Raw genomic sequence first — 16959 nt, forward strand, 5'->3', positions numbered from 1 at the left:
CCAAGTCCCAAGTTTTAGAGGGTTTGAAGGAAAAGACTAATATTTAATGTTTCTTACAATGGGAACTGCTCTCAGAAGCGACTAGATTGAAAGAAGGCAGCTAAGGTGAGAAAGGGTGGGGGCCACAAGACTTCCTGGGTGACAACAGGGAAGTCAGTGTTTCCAGAGCCAAGGATGGTCACACATCAACTTGCAAGGGGAACCCTAGCTTTAAGCAGCTCAGATTTGAGACAATAGCAGTGTAGGTACACAGAGACACTCAGCAGGCAGCTGAGAGGCAGGAACGGTTCCTAGAGATGGATTGTGGCTGATGCAACTGTGTGACAAGGGTGCCAGGCTCAGAGTGAGAATGAGTTCCAACAAGGTGGGGGTTCTGTGTGGATTAAAGATAAAGATAGGGGCTGGGGAGATGGATGGCTCAGCAGCTAAGAGCACTGGCTGCTCTTGCAGAGAACCCGGGTTCAATTCCCAGCACCCACATGGTGGTTAACTCCAGTAACTCCAGTTCCAGGGGATCTGACACCCTCTTCTGACCTCCTCATGTATTGCATGACACAGGTGCACTTATAAACATGCAGGCAATACACTCATACACATAAAATAAAAATAACAAATAAAATATTAAAGAAAGAAAAATAATTACTCAAAGGCAATGGGCATGAGGGAATTAAGGAAAACAGTCATGGAGGTCAAAGCAGCGAAGTGTTTGAAGAGGGCATAAAGGAGCAAGGGAGCTGCTACGATCTGGGTGTGCTTGGTCCCTTCTGACACGCTGAAATTTGATTGCTGCTGAGGCAGTGTTGGGAGGGGGTCCTAAGTGGGAGATGTTTAGGTCATGGGGGAAGAGCCTTTATAAAGAGCCTTTATAAGAGCCTTTATAGTACCTTCCTCCTAGGAGTGAGTTCTCGCTCCTGGAGGACTGGACTCTAGATCTGAGAGGTAAAATGAGTCTCTGCTGTATAAAGTATCCAATCTCTGGGATTGTGCTAAAGCAACATGAACTAAGACTTAAGCTATTGAGAAAGCTGAAAAGAAAGTGAATCTGAGGGGCAGGAAGATATCGGTGAACTTGGAGATAGCAGAATGGCCACCAAAGGATGGAGAGATGTGGTTCTAGGTATGATGGTCCAGCAGATGTGGTCCTCGGCTGCCCACAATCCTTGACTTCCCAGTGGGTTCATGCTAATGTTCCAATGTGGAATCTGCTTCTATGTGCTTGAAGGTTTTTTTTTTTTTTCCCTTACAGAAAACCAAAAGGGCTGCTCAGACACTCTGCCCACAAACTGGGCCAGATGTGAGAGGGAATTAGTCCTCAGGAGCAGCCCTTTGGTTCCTTGACCTGTGGTGGGATGATTCGGAGGCAAGCATTTTGCACCATTCTGCAGAGCTCCCCCTAGGTTAACACCAGCTGTCCACTGGGGCCACTGGCTGAATAACTATTCCTCATCTGCTGCACTCCTTTCCCTGTTTGACTTTTGGTCCCCCAGCTATATGCTGTCTGCACTTCTTAGATAAGCCACCTATACATGAGTCCTTGCCTCTGTATCTCCTCCAGAAGTAACCCAAACAGACAGGTGCACTGCAATCGTGGACCACACTAGGCCACCAGAAGCAGGACTTTGCATGCCTGGAAGAATAACTTGCTAGTTCCAAGCCTCTCCTGCAGGAAGATGGGGTGGGAACAGAGAGGAGAGAGATATACAATTTTTTTAAATTCTTTACCCTAACAGCAAACAAAGATATACAAGGGAGTGTTTTGTGTTTAGTGAGCCGCATGCCTTCTACACTAGCACCTGAGGGGTGGGGCTCTGGAAAAGGGTCTGTCAGCTCCAAAGTAGGCATATCACTCAGGATGAGAATGGACCAGAAGAAATAGGTCAGTGTCCAGCCCCAGGGCAAATGAAGCTTGTGCCTTCCTGAAATCCCATGATTCTTGGTTCCAGAGCAATCCATCAACTATAGTCAATAAGACAGTCATCTTAAAATGTTGCTGGGCATGCCCTGCCTCCAGTTGCTTTCTCTCGCTTTCTATTAGTGATATCAGCACCTCCCTCAGTCACTGCACAGACAGACCTCCTTTGACAGCAATGAACACATCCTCTGTGTTGGGCTCGGTGGCCCCAGTATGCCCTGTGCAAACCTGGATCCCCATGTCCTAGGCCTTTCCACTTCAGATGTTTTAACGTCTCTCACCTAAGGAGACTTGTCTTTCCAAGACAATCTTTTAAGAAAACCTCCCCATTTTCTCATATGACTGAAGAGCTATTGCTGAATGTGACAGTGCTGAGGAGTGGAAGGCTAGCTTCCTACCCCCTCACCTGTGTATGAATTAATTGCATCCTTGGATTCTAGATGGGAATTTCTGTGTGATGTTGAGTGAGTAGCCTCAGGCCTACGCTCTCCAGCATCAGGTGTCAAGCTGGCCCCGGGTCCTGGCTGTTTCTACTGGCCCCCAGCAGCATGGTCATCCAGGGAGATGTGTCTCATCCCCTGACTCTCTGTTCGGGACATTCTGGAGAGCAGCTGTCCCCACTTGAGTTTGGAGCTGATGTCAAAATAGATAGCTATGTGCTGTGCTAAGCACCTCTGTCTATTAATGCAACAGTGTCCAGGCAGCAGTTCCATGCTTCTATGATGTAGGTTCTGTGATTAGCCCTGTGTTAGCCATGAAAAGTGGAGACAGAGAGAGGCCATAAGGCTTGCTCAAGTTCTTTCACATAGTGCAGCTTGTAGTCTGAGCAACAGCAAACAGAAGAGCATCCTGGGTATCCCCAGGAGGCTTGGCTGGGCTGCTCGGGTTGGTTACAGAAGGAGCTGAAGGAGCCGCTCCAGTGGGTCTCAGTTACCAGAGTCTTTATTAGCTTTGATGGATTAAAATTCTGCATCTGGGGCTGGAGAGATTGGTCGGTATTTAAGACCACTGGCTGCTCTTGCAGAGGACCCGGGTTCAATTCTCAGCACCCACATGGTGGCTAACAACTGTCACTTGCTCCAGTTCCAGGGGACCCATGTCCTCTTTTTACATTGCACAGCAGGAGTACATTTACATACATGCAGGCAAAACACTCATACACATAAAGTAATGAATAACGTTTTAATTCTGCATCTACACTTCTATCCCAGACCTCAATGCCTGGGGTGTGATCTCCACAGACGAGCAGTAGAGCCGGACACCAGAGAGTGCTGGCTGGTTTCCAGCTCTTACTCCTTTGCCCTGGCTCTCAGCCTTGCCCCTCCTCGTGTCCTACTAAAAGCACCCCTGATCTTGGCCCTGTATCATGGCCAAATTCATTTCTCCTCAGGAAAACACCAATGTCTCTTCCATCCTCTGCTGCCCATTGATCTCACACCTCTGAGTCTTGTTGGTCTGCCCTTTCCTTATGCTGCGTCATGGCTGCAGCAGGCACACAGACATGGCTGGCTGTCAGCTGGACCAGCAAAATAGATAAGCAATCCTTCTCACGGGTGTCTCAGGAGTGTCAAACTTATAAGGGTTGTTTGCTGAGCCAAGCCACTGGATGCTTCCCAAATGCATTCACAGTTTCATTCCTTCATGGCTGATGTGGTTTGAATCTGCAATGTCCCCCACAGGCTCACATGTGCAGTGCTTGTTCCCCAGCTGATGGTGCTCTTTTGGGAAGCTATGGGCCTTTAGGAGGTAGAGCTTAGCTGGTAGATGTATATCACTAGGGGCATCTGAAGGTTATACCTGCTCCTGGCTCTCATCCCACTCCCTGGCTTCCTGCCCACCACCACGTGTAGACTCCACCACACACTCCTGCTGCCTGCCGTTCACACCAGGATGGACTTAAATCTTCAGAAACCACAAGCCCAAATAAACATTGCCTCCTTACATTCTACCATGTATTCCATTACAGAGACACAAAAGTCACGAATGCAAAGGCTTTGCTACGAATGGCCCATCCCAGAAGTCTGTACCCCATCCACTGTCACGGCACGGTGCTATGCACCCTGATGCCTTCACAGAGCCTCTCTTTCTTGGGAAGAGCTCCAGATCCCCTTTGAGCCTCTGCAGGACTCGAGGCCACTGCCCTCCTAGCCATACATGTCTTGACATAATGTTCACATTTCCTTTTCTAGTCCAAGTTAATCAAAGGCCAAGTCACAGCAACTCAACAGCTTGCACCTCTCCCATTGCTTAGTGAAAAGCCTGGCACATGGGATACATTTGGATGAAAGAGAATGATGTACAGGGAACAAGGTGGTGCCTGGAGGGGAACATTTGGGAATTGCAGCATAGATAGACGAGCCACTTGCTGCATCAAATAAAATACTGCTTACATTTCTATTTCTGTCCTTCCTTGGACATGGAGGTTCAGGCTCCCTTTGAGAACTCAAACAGACCAACTCCATTTCAAGGAGAAGATTAGGGCCTGGAGATGATGGCTCAGGCTGTAAAGTGCTTTCTTCAGAAGCAGAAAGACCTGAATTTGAGCACCAGAAGTCACATAAACATTGGATGTGGTCAAGTGCAAATGTAATCCCAGTGCTGGGAAGGCAGAGACTGGAGGATCCCTGGGGTTCTCTAGCCAGCCAGTCTAGCCAAATGAGAGAGCTTCAGGTTTAGTGAGAAGGATTGACTCAAAAAATAAGGTGGAGAGTGATTCAAAAAGACGCCCACTGTTGACCTCTGACTTCCACTCACATATGCACACATGCATGCATGCATACTTGTATACACACACACAAAAAAAAATAAATACATGCATAAATAAATGTAAAAGAGAAGATTTGGTGGGCATAGTGGTTCATGGCTGTAACCCTAGTACTAGCTCCAGGCCAGATTGGGCTATGCAGTGAGACCCTGTCTCAAAAATCAAAACACAAGAAGAGGAAAGATGATCAAATAAATTATATTGGAGGTTGCTTACAGGGATTGTTTCAGACTCCTTAATTGCCTTTCTTATTAAAATTCAGTGGAATTTTGAAGGAAAAAAACCCAGAGATTTCTTACTTCCTCTTCATTTCTTCTCTAGGTCTGATACTGACCTGAGTATCTAAAGTTTCTAGCAAGCTTTCATCCTTCACTCTTTAGAAGCTATGCATCTTCCTGAGCAGAGTTTGAGAGTCATGGCTAAAAGCAATAGACTCCTGTCAGCAACCGTAATAATGATGGCCAGCAACCTACAGAGCACAGTAGCCAGGGCATTTTGGTCCCAAGCAACAGAAACTACCTCTGATTAATTCCAGCAGAAAATGGGGACCCAGGGATCTGTGATAGATGCCACCATGCTCCACCTAGCTCCTCTTTACACCTGGCCCACTTGCTACTAACACCAAACAATGTAGAGCTGTCCTGTTCTTCAAAAACAGATTCTCTCCCCATAGGACCCCTCAATGGGGGATTGCCCTCCAGCTCCCATCTGACAGATGTGGGAGTCCAAAAAGCCAGACATCTTACCCAAGAGGGGCCATCCACAGCCTCTTCAACTGAGGCCAGACTCCAGCCAAGATGAATCTTCACTGCCTCCTTTCTGCCTGGCCTGTTCCTCTCATTTCCTCAAGGCTTCAACTGAGCTATCAATAATCCTGTGCCAACGATTCCAACCTCAGGCCCTGTTTCCAGGGAGTCCAACCTAAGATAAAAGGACACTGGGAAGCCCACAGACTTGAGAGAGGACAGTGATACAAGAGCCCTGGGAGTGTCCAGAGAAAAAAGTGACAGGCATCCACTGTACCTCCAGCTTCCCCAATGTGACTGTGATTCCCTATTGTTAAGATATGGCTCAAGTGGGAACTGTTGTCACTTACTGCCAGACTTCTTAATTGATGGCCTCCCTTCTCTGTGTTGGACAAAGTGCCGAAGAAGTAAGGATACTTTCAAAGATAAGTCATGGTTTCGAATCACAGCTTCTTTATGTGGGAACTAGAGATAATACTTGTATGTTCTACAGGGTCACAAGGATGAAATCGGATCGTGCATTCACAGCGGACAGCCCACCTGATACATGGTAAGTACCTAATACTATTACTAGTTGGCTATCAGGTGTTTCTTTGGGAAGAAAAAGTAAAACAGAATGAAAAAATGAATACACATCATTTTAATATAGTGACTTTTAAAAAAATTTTTTAAATTTTATGTGTATGCGTGTATTGCCTGCATGTAGGTAAGTGCACCCATGTTGTGCAAAGCCTGCAGAGGTCAGAAGAGGCTGTTGTTAGTTGACATATGGGTCCTGGAAATTGAACCTGGGTCTTCTGCAAGAACAACCAGTACTCTTAACCGCTGAGTCATGTTTCCAGCCCCCCCCTAAGGGACTATTTTTTCTGCTCCCTCTATCATGTATGCACGTAGACACCTACTTCAGTCATGGCATCATCTCCTGCCCATGGCACAATTCTGCTAGCATGCTCACTTACTAACTTAACCAGAGTTAAAAGTTTGAGCTTCTGAAAGGTATATTCCTCATGTTCTATTTGCTTGAATAGCCCCCAGCATGGTTCCAGGAACATGTATACATAATATATTCTTAGCTCAGTGGTTTTTAACCATGGGTCAAAACCCAAATTTGATTGCAGTGGTTCTTAAATGTTTTAGGAATCTTGAACCCTTTCTGAGAATCAAATAAATATTGTGGACTGATTCCCAGATAAAGCACAGCCAAGCAAAAGGGCCAGAAGCTCAATTTCTTCTCTCCCCTGGCACGAGAGTCCCTGAATTAAAGTCTTTAAAATAAACAAAACATGGGACTGGAGAGCTGGCTCAGCGGTTAAGAGCACTGGCTGCTCTGGTAGAGGACCCGGGTTCAATTCCAAGCACCCACATGACAACTAACAATCATCTGTACCTCCAGTTCCAGGGGATCTGACGTCCTCTTCTGACTTCTGTGAGCATTGTACAATACAGGTGTGCTTACATACATGCCGAAAATATACTCCTACACATAAAATAAAAATAATAAACAAAATATTTTAAAAAATAAACCAAACAGTTACTAAGTTCCTCCATCAAACAGGAACTTCAAAAAATGCATTCCATTTAGTCTCTACAAAAGATGAAGGAACCTGACCCATGTGAGGTTCACCTAGCTGAGTGCGTTACTCCTCCAGCTCATAAGCCTCTTGGTTCCCTCATGATGCACCGACCAAGGTCACAGGAAAGAGCAAGCTTTCCATCAGTACTGCCTGTGAGAACCTGAGGCAAGGTGAGACAGCATCCCGAGAAGGGAGAATGGAAAAACTCAGGTCGATCCTTGAGCCTAAGGAGGCCTGACTCACTGGCTCTTTACCCTTTCGTTCTCCCACATGTGCTGAGCTCTGCTGTGTGCCAGGCACTCTGCTAGGAACAATGTGGTGTTGCATGGTAGTAAAAGCTACTGCACCTGAGGGTGGATCTGAATTCTAGCTCTATGCATTGGGGACTGAGCCTGAGCCTCAATTTACCTATCTATAGAGTGAGGTCAATGGAATCTTCTTTGCAGGGTTGGCCACAGATCAGATGGGCCCATGTCAAGGCAGCAGCCTACCCAGGGCCTGCATAGAATGGACACTAGATGAAGGTCACATGCCGGCAGATTTTGTGTGTTTTAGGTCTTCAAATGAGAATTCATTACAGAAAAAAAAAGTGAAGTCTTGGTAGAGAGATGGGTCAGTGGGCAAGATGGTTTGCTGCACACACATGAACGCTTGAGTTTGGATCCCTACACCAACATAGAAAGCTGAGAGTGGTCACACATGCATGGCATCAGGGAGGGGGTATCTTGCTGTTTACCAGCCTAGTTCCATGGTCTATAAGAGACCCTGTCCCAAGGGGACTAAGGTGGAGAATGATAGAGGACTCCTGACACCTCCACTGGAACCCCAGAACTTCACACCAAGGAGAGCAGAACACACACCTGCTGGGGCCAGGTAAGGGAGCAAGAAAGTGCTGGCACCCCCAAAGCTGGACCCCCCAAGACAAGACAGCTGCCACTGTGTCTGAGTATGCTCCTGAAGGTGAGTTTTACATATTCTGGACATGGATTTGAAGCGAGAGACCTAGGAAATACAGTCTGCCTTCCCTGGGCTGGCTGACCACCTGAGCTTTATCTTATGGTCTTGTGCCCCTCTAGTCTCCACAGGGGCCAGCGCTCAGCTTTTAAAGTTCATTTCCTTACAGCTGGGAAGGAAAGTCTTGCATGAATTCCTTCAGCTGGTCCAGCCTGAGAACCCTTCCAGATATGGCTCTACAGATTTAGATAGATCCTATAAACATCTATGGAACAAATTAACAGGGTGGAGAAAACCAAGCCATGCTGGCTGGCCCCACATCCAACCAGGATCGAGCAGAGTGGGCCCTGAAGCCCTCCCAATGTTTAGCAGAAAATCAGCCTCCTGGGTCAATGGGATGGCTGTTTTGCAGCTGAAGAATGCACAATCAGTTGTGCCAGCTAGCTATTGCTAGTGGAGCAGCTGGAGCTGCGGGCAGAGCCGGGGCCAGAGCTGGGGCTGTAGGAACAACTCAACCATCTGGACATGAGCATTTGGACTCTGAGCGCTGTTCCTGCTGTTTTAGAGATGCTGGGCCTGCAAGGGGAAGAGGGGAGGGAGGATGGTGCACGTGATCTGTGGTTCTGTCCTCCAAGGGCACAGGTACAGGAGGTGGGCTAACTGCAGTGGAGCTCTGCAACTCACACCATCTCAGCCTCACTCTAGTCTATCTCCAGGCCCTCTTCCAAAGAAATTCATTTCTCTTCCTTTAGCCAAAAAACAGAAACTCTGTGCATACCAACTCAAGGACAGGCACTCCAAAAGTCACATACTGAGAGTTCCAACAACAGCCTGACTCCAGATCCCAGTGGCATCCTGGTGTGTGTGTGTGTGTGTGTGTGTGTGTGTGTGTACAGGGAGGGGATATCCTTTTGCTGCTGTCTTTGGGAGTACAGAACCTTCCATCTTCCTGCTATGGTTCAGAGCATGGATGACATTCACAGATCACCAACCCCTTCACACGCATCTTCCAATAACTATCACCAACCCTAAACGGATGTGGAGGAAGCAGTCATGGAGATGCTACGGTCACCCAGTAGGCAAATGGGAATTTGAACGCACCACTGCTGATCACTGTACCACCATGCTCTGCTGCACCTCACTGGTTGGATGCACAGGTGGCCTCCTTTGTGATGCATTTTGTATGTGTGTGAAATGGATTGTTTGATGCTTGCATGAATTCATGTTTGTAAATTGCATCCAGGAATTTAGTCAATTATGGGCCTTTTCCTCTTCTGTTAACTATGTGAGAAGTGGTGGGAGAAGCTTGGTGAATGGGGAGTTTTTCACAGGCTGGGGAGATAACTCGGTTGGTAGAATGCTTTCCTTGTAAGCATGAAATTTGGTCTCCAGTACTCACATTAAAAAAAAAAAAAAAGTCATGTATGGTGACACATGCTTATAATCCTAGCACTAGGGAGCTAGAGACCTAATGATCTCTGGGGCTCTTGGGCCATCCAGTCTAGCCAATTCATTAGACAACCCCCACCAGGGCCAAAAGAGGTGGGCGGTGCCTAAGAAGTGATACCCAAGGTTGCCCTCTTGCTTCTACATACACCTGTACACACACACACACACACGTTTCTCACAATGATTAAACATATGAGATTTATCCTCTGTGTCCCTTGCCTGTCCTTTTTTGAGCCCAGTTTATTGGTGCCCTTCACTGGCCCACCCTCCAGGCCTCAGGCCCAGGATTCCCCAATCCCACCTTCTGTCGCAGAGGCAAGCAACTACTGTGTTGATTCTACTGTGCTTGGGGAAGAGGGCTATTTCATCTCTTCTGCGTGTTGGCATTTTTTAAAGGCCATGGGGAAAGGACTGGCTTGTGGTTGGATTTCAGTCATGAGGCATTTGGGGTTCAGCCATTTGGATGAGCTATTCATAAAGTTAGTTCCATCTCAGCCAGAAACCGGAAGAATTAGACATGGCCTGCTGGTGAGCAGGGCAAGTCAGGGTAGAAATAAGAGTTCACTCTGTGTCCCAAAGGCATCCCACTATCTGTAAAACATCCAGTAAGGGGAGAGTGGAGTGGTACCCACCCAGAACAGAGGACTGGCTTTGAATTCTCCATGCTTCCTCCAGCTTGGCCTGAGCCCAGCCCTCACTCCAGCCTACCATACTCTCTGCACCCACAGCACCCCATTACATCTCCCAGGCCACAGTGTTCACATGAGAACCAACCACCCAACCACCCCTTGAATGATTATCCGGTAGCAAACTGATCTGGAAACCACTTCCTCATCAGTGGCTCCTCCCTGCCCTCCACCTGCACATCTTTCATATGGTCTTCTGTCCATTGTGTCTCTCACAAGGACAGCACATCACCTAATTCATTCGGCAAATATGTGGAGACTTGACTACATTGGGTCTGGTCCATGAACCCTGCCTTGTGACTCCTGCATCCTGGCTTCTGCCCTTGCTGGAGCCTTCTTCATGGCTTGCCTGGACTGTTACCATCCTTGGTCTCCTACTGTCATTATTTCGTATGTCACCTAATCTGTCCACAAAGTTTCCAGAGGGATCTTTCTAAAGAACTACTTTGAATGTTATGTATTATCTCTCCTGCTTAGCCCCTGGCAAATAAGCGGCTTCACAGAGGCAAGGTGAGGATTAAAGACCAACCATATTCTGGGGGCTGCAGAGATGACTCAGCAGTTAAGAGCATGTAACTGCTTTTGTGAAGACCCAAATTCAGTTCCCAGCACCCATGTCAGGTGGTTCACAACCCCTGTGACTCCAACTGCACTCATGTGCATATACCCACATAGAGGCACACCTATATTCACATAATTAAAAATATAAATAAAATCTTTTTTTAAAGGCCATATTCAAGAAGCCTTGTGGCTACACAACAGGTATTCTAGAACAATTTGTTGAATTCATATGACTTGCTTGGCTTTTGCTGGATTAGGTGGGTGTCGGTTACCAACAGCTTCATGTATTCAAGGCATTCTGCACACCACCCCTTTTGATCTGCTAATCAGCCTTGTGAATAAGGCTCTTCATTACAGGCCTTTTGTATTTAAGGAAACCGCATTGATCTGACCAGGATCCTTGGAAGAGAAAGAGAAGAGCTCAGACTCAAATCTGGGTCCTTCTGGCTTCAGAGTCTAAGTGTGGTGCCACAGAGTCTCTCTCGTGGTTTCTTTATTTGTCAATATGGTATTGGGGGATTAGTCTCCTTACAGAATGAGTTCTATATCCTGTATGGCAAGCTTAGGCTGGGCCTTCCGGGATCACTCTACCTGACCTCCCCATTTCATAGATGAGAAGACTGAGGTCCAGAGGGACCACTTATCCCAGCCCCAGCAACCTGTGGCAGAAAAATATGGCGAGTATTCTAACACTCCCTTGTTCTGTTGTAAAAAAAAACCAAGCCATATTAAGAAATAGAATGCTCCAGCAACAGTGTTCTCTCATGTTCCTTTCCCTGTTTCCCTTATGAAAGAAACCACTATCTCAAATTTATAGTAATCATTATATTTAGCTTTTATCATAATATCAGCAAAGCATATGGCCCTAAACACCACAGCTCAGTTTCTCCCGACTTTGAACTTCATAATGTAACGTCATACTATATATTATTTTGCCCTAGTTTCTCTCACTGTTGTTTTGTTTCACCCATATTGTTGCACATAGTTTGTCCTTTCTACTACTGTATAGTATGGTACTGAGAGGAATAGTGTGCCCCCAAAGTCCACGTTCAGACTGTGACTGTATTTGGAAACAGGATCAGTAAAGTTAGGATAAGGTCATGCTAAATTAGGGCAGGTCCTAAATCTGATGACCAGTGTTCTGATAAGAAGGTCAAGTGAACAGAAGGAAACAGGGAGAAGACCGCGTGACTGACGTCAGAGAGTGGGAACTGCTACAAGAGGTAGCACTAGGGATTGCTATGGCTGGAAATGTGTGGGGCAGGGAGCTGTTTGATCCCCAGCTCTACATAAACCAGGGGAGGGTGCACAAGCCTGCAACCTGAGCACTCAGGAGGCAGAGGCTAGAAGAGCAGAAGCAGGGACACCTTCAGCTACATTAGGAGTGCGCAGCCAACCTGGGCTTGAGACAGTGTCTTGGGAAAATGATTTTTTAATTAAAATTCTTTTGATTTAAGCCACACAGTTGGTGGCCCTAGGACACAAATACAGTATTCTACTATAGAAATCAGCTGTGACCAGCTTATAAATAATATACCATCTCTTCCTGATCCATTCTCCAGTTGAGGTAGTTTACTTACTGGCATGCTCAGGGCTGTTAGCAACAATGCAACTGTGAACACGGCTCTGTTTCTCTAGGTGACAAATCTCCAGTGCCACACTTCTTCCCAGTGGCCCTGGTGGTAAGATGCCTCAGATGGAGGAGGAAGGATGATAATGTAACCAGCCAGAGTATCTGGTGATGTACCCAGACCTGTCACAGCTCTGATCCAACTTTCTCCTTCCTTATCTACCCTGAAAACCTCCGTCCCTGCTCAGCTTCTACCCAGACCCCAGCCATCACTACTTCCTATTTGCTGACCCCACCCACTGACTTCTGCTCTGCCTCTTCCCCCAGCCAGGGACTCTGAATTTTTGAATCCCTTCTTAAACTGGTTGACTCGGTTTGAGGAAGATCTATTCATTGGTGCTCTGGAGACTCAGCCATAGCATTTCAGTTCAAAAGTCCCCAGTAACAGGTCATTCTTATAAGGGGAGGCTTCTTAGTTATTTTCTCCCCACCTAACAGGAAGGAAGTGCATGATTTTAGAAGATGGTGGCGACCCTCAAGGACGGCGGTAAGCCGAAAGCAGAGACGACCAGGCAACATGGGGGAGATGAGGCCAGTGTTGGCCCGCGGCTGCTGCAGCAGCAGTTCCCCGTGGACAAGTCCCCAGGGGAAAATACAAAGAATGTGTGTGTCAGCCTCCAAAGGGCTGAGGTAACTTGTCTTCACTCAGGGCTCATTCCTGAAGATGAGTCACCGCCTAAACTTCCAGGTCTATGACTACAACTGTTTATCTGATGTGCACATTGAGTTTGTTTTTGTTGCGGCACCGCCACCTCGAAGAGCACTGGGCTGCCTTGCTTCTGAGTTACGACACACCCTTGTTATGACTCGGTTAAGCATTTCGTCTGGATCCATCTTCATAACATTTGTATGGTCTGTACAACCTGTTCTGAGAAATTATGAAAATAGCACTATTGAGGTAAATAAAGTTATTTTTCTCCTGCTGCTTTGAATTTAAAATCGGATGACAAATCAATGATCAACCCCACCCATTGGTACTCTAAAGCCAGGAGCTGGATATTTTTTCTGTGGTGATTTCAGCAGTCAATACGAATTCTCTGTTGGCCAAAGTCCTCCCACTGAGAAGTTCTGGGAAGATGCTGGTGGCTGGGAGCCAGAATGCTTACAGCTATGGTGAATATGATGTTTTGCAAAGGACCCTGAACTTTCAACAATATCACAACCATTTCCTTCCTGTTTTCCAGCTACTGGCAACAGTGAACAGATCTGCAGGGGTGTCATGAGGGAGAGGATGTCTCAGGAAGGGTTTGATCAGGCAAGCATTACTATGAGGGTGGTGTGTGACACTATTCCTAGGGAGACATGAACAGATGTCTATTCACCTCAGATAGGGAGCCAAGTGACAAACCAAAGTAAGGATAGCACCGAAGTCCAACCAGTTAAGTTTTACTTGGGTTACTTACAGGACTATGAGTGAAAGGTTATTTACGGGAACAGAAATGACTCAAAGATGGCTGCATCACCAAAGCCCACCCAGCATGAGTGACAGCTCACAAAGGCAGGAAACCTGGAACTCACTGTAGACTCTGTAGGTAGCTCAACAGGTTGGAGAATGTCCTTTCCAGGCAGCTTAGCTTATCCGAAAGTGTCCCCTAGGAGTCTTGGGGAGGGAGAGACCTAGTGAACCTGGTCAATTTTAGGGACTTCCTGAAGGTATTCAGTTGTTTACTTCCTGAGCCTACCAAGCTTTCCTGCAGGATGGAACATTTCCCCACCTCTCAAAACATACTCTGATGGAAAGTTTTGTCTCTGAGGAAATTGCTACAGACACAGTGATACAGAAAAAAATTGCTACAGGAATTGGACCTGAGAACAGAAGAGAGCTGGTAAAGGTGTCTGTGCAAGGCCGTCACCGCTGCATTTGGAAGGATCAGTCCTGTAGGTCAGCAGCTTAGAGGGAAAGCGTGGCAGGAAGGGGGAAGAGCAAGGAAAACTATGATCTATGAAGACGTGAATCCCGAAAGACAAACGAAAACTCACGAGTGCCAACTGCTGCTCTAATCTGACTCCCACCATTTCAGTGTCTTCCACACAGATGATCTGCAACTGGACCTGTCATTGTCATAGCTACACAGACATCAGGCCAGGAAACAGAAACTACAAACAGGAAGGAATCAAAAAGACATGGGCCAAGTTGCTGCCTTACACCAATAGGTGCAACAACTGTATCAGTCAGTTATTACTGTGTAACAAATCAAAATGAAATTCGGTGACTTAGCAATCATTTATCTTGTTTCTGGATCTTAGGGTTAGAGGTGAACAAATAAATACTCATGGGAAACATAGATAGCAGAGAGTGTGGACAGAGAGCAGGGAAAGAATTAGAACCAATAATCCATAAAACTGTAATTGTTAAAAAGCAAATAGCCATCCTCAGGTTCTCTGTCAAATACATTTCTCCTAGCATCCATCTAGCCATGCTTTGCATATAAGCTGGTGTACTTGAAGCCTGACCTACAGGACCCATCCTGGGTATGCTCTGTCTTCCATTTCTGACTGAGCATCTTACTCAAGGACATTTTATCTCCATACAAAGAGTCTGGACCACGAATCTCAAAGATTTCAGGAACAGATTGTGCCTCTGAAGAGAAAAGTCTAGTCCCTCCTGGTGACTGAGGTGTGCCAGAAGTCCATGGTTTGAATTTCCTAATTTTTAAGTGTCTGAGTCCCGGGTCTTCTTATTTGTGAATGTGTCATTTGTTTACAAACGTGTTTTGTTCCCATGGTAGGAGGTGCCATCCATATTTAATCTCTTGGGTGAGCTTTATGCCTTGTTTTTCTTCATGGAAAAAAAATCTGAAACATTTCTTGGAACCATCTTAACACTGGTTGGCTGGGTTCCCCAGCAAATCATCCAAAGAACCCTTTACTTCCAGAGGTTCAAACATCAACAATAGCATCAAATCAAAACCAAACCCCATTACTATTTCCCCACCCCACTATAAGCCCCTTGGGGAAAACAAGCCATGTCTTCACATTTAAATGTGCACAGGGCCTGTCCCAGTTGGAACTTAAAATATCCTTGCTAATTAAATAAGTAAATTCCAAACCTCTGTGACACAGAGTCCGTGGCGGCAATACTTCTAAAAACAAAAATATGTTGAGTTGTTGTAGATTTAGATTATCTTGGGATTCCATTTTGCAGGGATGGATTGATTCTAGGCAAAATTATGGCATGAATATAGATAGACTTGTCCCTGGGCCTGAGGGTCTCAACATGAGCCCTTCTGAAAGCCCTGCCACCCTACATTTCTCTGACTTCTTTCCATGATATGAAATATAGATAAAGTTTAGGATAATTAGGGCTTTGTTTTGTTTGTTTTGTTATGGACAGCGTCTCATGTAGCCCAGGTTGGTCTTGAACTTCCTATAGAACCAAGAATGATGAACTTCTGATCTTCCTGCCTCTGCCTCCCAAGTGTGCCATTGTGTCCGGTTTATGTAATGCTGAGGACTGAACTCAGGGTTTTCTGTGTGCTAGGCAAGCACTCTACCAACTAAGCTACATCCCCAGACTTTTTTTTAATTGACAATCATTTATTGAGCATCTATTATAAGCCAGGTACTCTGTGTTAGATTTTAGGAAGTCACAGGCAGAGAGCATTCGGCACCTCACAGTTGAGTGAGGAGACAAACATGTCATCTGTTGGCTATTATACACCGTGACAATACTCAAATGCTGTGGGCCTCTGGAATAGGTCTCCTCTGTCCTTCCTGGAAGAGGTGATTTGTAAAGTTGTTCTTTGTGAACAAGGAGCTTGGAGTAAGATGCAGTTTCAGTAGGAAGAACAGCATGTACAAGGGCTTGGGCCAAGAGCAAACATTCTTACAACATGAGGGAGTCAGAGTGACTGGGGAAGAAGGTGGGAGTTTGGGCATGGTCAGAGAAGGAGCCAGAGAAAGAACAGGTGCTACGTGGAGCCCCGTCAACTCTCCAGAGAAGTGTTGCCTCACCCTGGGGGCAGTGGGGACCCAGGGAAAGTTTACCGACAGGAAAATGGCCCCATCAAATTCTGTGATTTTAAAAGCTACAGATTGGAATTAGAGAATCATTTACAGACCATCATAATCATTCAGCCAAGAGAGGGTCTATCTAAACATGTGCTCTGCTCTTCACAACTAGAGGAACCTACTCAGTGACCAGTCAGGTGTGGTACAGGGTATCACCTGCCCATGCCCTGCACATGCTTCATTTGTTGGCATGGTCTGAAGGCATCGCAGGCTTTGGCTACTTTACTCACTATTGACTTGCATTCCTTCCTTTGGCCATCATTTTACCCGGCCGAGTTTGAAGCCAGCAGTCTCCAACGTTTGATGGCTTTTGGGTACATAGTTTGCAGGCTTTTATTTCTTTTTAAGTGGGAAACTGTGGGGAATTTTCATGCTTGAAACCCAAGTTTTCGTGAATGACTTAGTTCAAACTTCTCCCAAAATATTGAGTTTGGGTAAAGACCAAGTCTGTATTTCACACTCAAGTTCAATAACAGGTTTGGACATCTTTGTTATTTCTTCTCTTAAAAGTGTAAGGGCTGGGAAGACAGCTCAGTGGGTAAACTGCTTGCTGTGTAAGCACAAGGACTTGATTTTGATCCCTTGAACCCACATAAAAAGGCAGGCATGGTGGCATGGCTCTGTAATGCCAGCGCTGGGGAGGTAGAGGCAAGAGAATTCTAGGGGCTTGCT

Source organism: Nannospalax galili, unplaced genomic scaffold (genome assembly GCF_000622305.1).
Source record: "Nannospalax galili isolate Female #2095 unplaced genomic scaffold, S.galili_v1.0 scaffold364, whole genome shotgun sequence".
Classification (NCBI taxonomy): Eukaryota; Metazoa; Chordata; class Mammalia; order Rodentia; family Spalacidae; genus Nannospalax; species Nannospalax galili.